Genomic DNA, 6,000 nt, shown 5'->3' with positions numbered 1-6,000 from the left:
CTCTCAATCCTTTGATTACAGACCCGAACATTAATTATCTGACTCTTGGTTGAAGCTGAGGTCATGATTTCATGGGTGGTGGGATGGAACGTCCTTGTCCTGCTGCATGCTCTGTGGGGAGTCTCCATGGAGATTCTCTCACTCTGCCCTCCCCCAAGTCGTGCGCACACCCCAACCCTGTCTTTCTAACGAATCAACAAAGTTCAGAATAGGCACTAGCCCAGTCTCCCAACGAGTTCGCTTTCTCAGGACTAAGACACAAGTCTGGATTCAGGCGATGGGAAATCCCCACTGGCTACACCAGAGAGTTGGTCAGCCAGATGTTTCCATTCATCCTTTAGGAAGAAGAGGAAAAATTTCTGGCCTTAGATATTTCTCCACCCTTCAAGCCAGTGACCAGAGATAGCAGTCGTTCAGGGGAAGCAGTGGTGGATTACTCTCTGTGGAAGCTCCTGGGCCTTCGGTCAATATTCCCTGAATATGCTCGGAAAAAGGCCTCAGCAGGACTGGCAGAATACTCTGCCCGCCCTCGCCATCTGGTCTTCCGAGTGGAGGCATCAGAGGGAGTCAAAGAATAGAGCCAGCTGACCACCCATTCCAGTCCTTCCTCCATGCAGCCAAGCAGCATGCAGTCCAAAGCAGGAGCCCAAGATTCCTTGGCAATATCTGAGCCTGACTGCTCTGAGCACAGGACCACAAGGGAAACTTGCCACCGACCAAGGGGTGCTGGCTGTGTGAATGACAGCTCCATATCCCAGGAATGGAAGCCACAGGAAGGTTCAAAATTCAGCAAGCTTGGGAGAAGAGCTACAGGAGGGCCCATGTGGTCCATTCCAATGGGAATGAAATCAATCTGACAATTGTATTAACTCTGTTTCCCTTTGCTACAGAAATGTGACCAGGTGTCTCTGAGAACCTCCAGCACAGCCTCTGCTGCCATATGACAATCCGCTATCCCTCCCCATGTCCATGTCTTTCTGAGACGAGATTGTAGCGGATCCTGGGGCCCAACCTAATGTAGAGGCCTGAGGTCTCAGCCAGACTCCCGGTTGACTGATACACAGGATTCAAATGGCCTCGGGCCTAAAGCTAGTGTGCAATGAGAAGCAATGCATGGAAGTGGATACCAAGGGCCAGATTTCTTCAGTACAGAGGAGGATGTGATGATGTCAAAAAGGAAGGGACTAGCAAGCACACTTTCCTAGCAAGGTCCCCATATCAGGAATAAGAATCAGCTGTGGGTTTGGGCAAAGGGGAACCTCCAGAGGCTACACCTGGGAGCTCTGTCAACATGCGGCCTGGGTCCTTTCTGCCAAAAGACAATGAATGCTTCAGGCCCTGGCTCCTTTTCCTGTCCTTCCCATACTGACTACCATTAGGAGTGGCTCAGGGAGAGCTGGGGTGCTTTGGGGGGCGACTCTCAAGTGTTTGGAACTGGGACTCAGTGCACTCTACCAGGCAAGGGCTCTTTCAGAGCACGCCCTGCCATGCAGCATTCTGGACAGGTGTGAACAATCTCTTCTTCCTCATGAAGGCATGTCAGTCAGCCAGTGGAAGGAGACAGCCTGGCTATGCATAAGCAGGCTGACACCAGCCACCCAAGAAGGAAGCAGAACTCTGTGTTTCTGTGTTGTGTGTGTGTGTGTGTGTGTGTGTGTGTGTGTGATTGTGTGGTTAGTGTTGTTTCAGCGTGGTTTGAATCTGACAGGTGTTAACTCTTGAGGTGGTTGTGTGTTTTCCATAGTTTTGTTTCATAAGTGAGTGTATCTCTGTTAGAGGTGTGTTGAGTGCATGCAGTTCACGAGTCTGATGGATATGGTGTGTGTCTTGTGTGTTTTACATGGCGTTGGTGTGTGATGGAGATGTGTTTCGTATGGTGGATGTTTGATGTTTCTCCAATGCCTATGGGTGGGGGGTAGGTGTTGTGTATTCATGATATCCATGCACTGTGTTAGTGGGGTATGTGTTGTGTGTGGGTTGTTTGTGTTCTTTTCTTCTGGTGTGTGTGCAGTGTGGATTAGGGTGCACTAGGTGGGCTGAGTTTGGGGTATCTATGGTGTGTGCATGGTGTGCTTGTGGGGCCCATTAATGTGGTCTCTGTGTGGTATGCTTGTGGGAGATGCCTGGTGTGCGTGGTGAATCGCGGTGTGTGTATGGTGTTTGTGTGGTGTGCATGGCGTGCCTCTGGGTGGGCTAAGTGTTATGAGCTTCTTATATAGAAGTGGTGTTGTGATGTGACCGCTGCATATGGAGTGTATGCACGTAATTTATGCTGTCTGTGCAGTGTGCATTGATCCATGTAACAGATGGCTGTGTGTGTCGGTTTGGGCATGGGTTCACTGTGTGTGTTTGGCATATGTCTGGGGTGTGTGTGATGAATATAAGGAATTCCTGTGGTCCATGTGTAGTGATGTGAGGTGTGGGTGAGGGGTAGAGTTGTGGTATGTAGGCAGTGGATGCGTGGATCATGGGTGCTGCAAGTGCCATGATTCCTTGGTTGCCTGTGGAGTGTGGGTGAGGGGAGTAGGTGACTTGATTGCCCATCGTGGAGTGGAGTGTCTTAGTGGTGCATTGGTGCATTTGTGTTTTGTATGGGTGGTGTGTGCAGGAGATATGTGTTCTGGGTGGAATAGATGTAGTGAGTGTGGAGCATAGGGTCGTGTGTGTGGTCTCATGATGTGGGTTTGTGTGTGTGTGTGTTCTCTATGTTGTCTGTGTCATGTGTATCTGGTTTGTGATGGACATGTGCAAGACGGGACAAGGATGAGTGGTATGAATCGGTTGGGTGTGTGTTAAACAAGTGGTATCAGTGTGGAGTGTGTGAGGGTGTTTTTGCTGGGCACAGTTTGGATGGCATGAGGTGTGTGTTGGTGCTGTAGGGATGCCGTTTGCTGGAGGTGTCCTGTGCCAGTGAGGGAGGTGTTGCCTATGTCTGCTGTCCTTCTGGTGTGTGTGTTTGTGTGTGTGTGTGTGTCCTCTGAGTGCTGTGTGTGGTGTTAATGGTTTTTCATGGTCTATGTGTGGGTGTAGTATATGGGTGGATCCTGTCCCTGGGGGCCTTACCCCTGTTGGTGTTATAGGTATGGTGTGACTCTTCTGGGTATAGTGTGTTTCATTTCTGGAATTTCTTGGTGGTATGCATGTTTGGTGTCCTGGGACATTTTGGGTGCCCTGTGTCCTGCCTATGTAGTTGTGTGGTGCATGGGTGATGTCTGCCTGTGTGCTTGTGGTGTATTTCGTTTTTGTGGAGTGCATGCCTGTAGGCTTTGGGTGGGTGTTTGGCCATGTGTCCATTTGACATACATGCTGTGTGTGTGAGGTGTACGTGTGATGTGTTTGTGAGGTTGAGGCAAGGGGAGTGTGTCGTCCATGAGGTAGGAGTGTGGTGTCTGTCATGCGTGTGAGTTTTGGTAGGATATGGACTGTGTGTGCCTTCGATGAGTTTGCGTGTAACATCACCATTCCATGCAGGTGATCTATATGTGTAGATCGTAGGGGGCGTTTTGGGGGTGACTGCTGCATTGGAGGTCGATGAAATGGGTGTAAATGATGTATGTCTGCAGTGCATGGTTTGGGATGGGTGTGTGGTGTGCATTGTGTGTTTTGTATGCATTGTGTGTGCGTGTGCACACGTGTAAGTGTGTGTGAGTGTGAGTGAGTGTCGTTAACTTGGGGTTTGCTTTCTATGTTTCCCTGCTAGGTTTGTGCTCCATTTGTCCTGTGAGAGTCTTGGTTGTGGCCCCTAGGCCCTAATATTAACCCTAGGTTGGGTTTTCAGGATTCCATCCCCTGAGGCCTGGCCCCCAGGCCTTCCAGGTTAGGGACCCTGAGTCACACCCAGGACTCCAACTCCCCCCTAGGAGGAAACCAAGCCTTTTGGACCTGCGAAAACCTTCAGAGTGGGAGAAACTTGCATTCCTCCCTGAGGATATCCCCAGGATTGGCTGCCATCATGGTTACAAACCCTGAACCTAATGCGCCAGCAGTGTGCTGCCCTAAACTCAGCCCCCAGGACAGCCTGTCTCAGTGCCAGCGGATTGGTCCTGCCTTGACCCTAGGCCCTAGTCCTAATCCTAGATTGACTTTTCAGGCTTCCATCCACAGAAACTGGGCCCCAAGCGCTCCAGATTGGGGACCCAAGAGTCACACTCAAGGATTCCGCCTGCTACCCGGGAGGAAAGAGTGCTGTTTGGAGCAGAGCAGTACCCTCAGAGCAGGAGATTCCTGCATATGGCCTTAAGACACCCTTACCTGCCTCCCTGGCACAGTCCCAGAGCCTGACAGGCCGCTGGAACACTGCCCTCAACTCGGCCCTCAGGGAGACCACCTCAGCACCTGCAGATTGGGCCTGCCATGCCCGAGGCACTAACCCTAACCCTATGTTGGGTTTCCGGGCTTCCATCCCCAGAGGCCTGGTCCCAAGCCCTCCAGATTCAGAACCCCTGAGCCACACCTCAGGGTGGCAGCTGCCACCCAGGAGCAAACCATGCCGTTTGGAGCTGCACAGAGCTATTGAAGGGGAGCAACATGCATGCCTTCCTGAGGACACTGACTTTTGGTGGTGCCCCTATCCACAAATCCAGAGCCTGATGTGTCATCTGACACCCACCCTCAATTTTCCCACCTGGAGAGACTGCCACAGTGCAGGAAGATCAGATCTATCATGCCCCTTGTCTCTAACGCTAACCCTAGTTTGGATTTTCAGGCTTCTGTCCCCAGAGGCCTCACCTCCAAGCCCTCCAGATTTGGGACCCCTGAGCCACACTCCAAGACTCTGCTTCCTACCCAGGTAGAAACAGTGGTGTTTGGAATTGCACAAAACTCTCAGAGTGAGAGAAATCTTCATGGATCACTGAGGCCACCCCCACATTTGGTGCCCCTTGGGCCTGAAATGCCCCCTGACTCACAGCCAACTAAGCCACTGGGGGTCCCTGCCTCAATGCCAACTGATTGGGCTATCCATGTCCCTAGGCCATAACCATAAAATAGGTTGGGTTATGATATTCAGTCCCCTGAGTCCTGGCTAACAAGGTCTCCAGATGTGGGTCCTCTGGGCCATACCCTAGGACTCCGCCTGCTACACATGTAGAAACTGTTCTATTTGCAGCTGTCCAGAATACACAGAGTGGGAGAAACCTGCATACACCCCTGAGGCCATTCCCACCTTCTGCGGCCCTCCAAACCACAAAATTGGAGGATAACGGCCACCAGAACATCACCCTCAACTCAGCCCTCAGGGAAGCCCACCTCAGCAAGAGCAGATCAGGCCTGCCATGCCCAGAGGCACTTATCCGAACCCTAGGTTGGGTTTTCAGGCTTCTGTCTCCAGACATGTGGACCCCAGGCCTTCCCAGCCAGGAACCCTGAGCCGCACCCCAAGACTCCGACTGCCACCCAAGAGGAAACTGAGCCATCTGGACATGTGAAGAACCTTCAGCACGGGAGAAACCTGCATGCCCACCTGAGGACAATCCCAGCATCAGCAGCCTCCGTGGCCACAAACCTGGAGCCTAAAGCGCCACCAGAGTCCCACCCTAAACTCAGCCCCCAGGGCAGCCTGTCTTAGTACCAGCAAATTGGGCCAGCTATGCCCATAGGAACTAATCCTAACCCTAGTTAGGCTTTTCAGGCTTCCATCCCCAGAGGCCAGGGCCCCAAGCCCTCCAGATTGAGGACCACAGAGCCATACCCCAGGATTCCTCCTGCAACCCAGGAGCAAAGTGTGCCATTTGGAGTGGCACAGTACCCTCAGAGCAGGAGATACCTTCATTCCCCCTTAGGACATCCTCAACTTCAGTGCCCTTCTGGCCACTACGCCTTAGCCTGACAGGCTGCTGGAAATTCGCCCTCAACTTTGCCCTCAAAGGAGCCTGCCTCAGTGCCGGAAGTTCTGGCATCCCATACCCTGAGGCTCTAACCCTAACCTTAGGTTGGGTTTTTGGGTTCTGTTCCCACAGGCCTGGCCCCCAAGCCCTGCAGATTGAGAACCCCTGAGCCACA

Source organism: Neovison vison, chromosome 7, assembly GCF_020171115.1.
Source record: "Neovison vison isolate M4711 chromosome 7, ASM_NN_V1, whole genome shotgun sequence".
NCBI lineage: Eukaryota > Metazoa > Chordata > Mammalia > Carnivora > Mustelidae > Neogale > Neogale vison.
Note: the sequence above shows the minus strand (reverse complement) of the source record.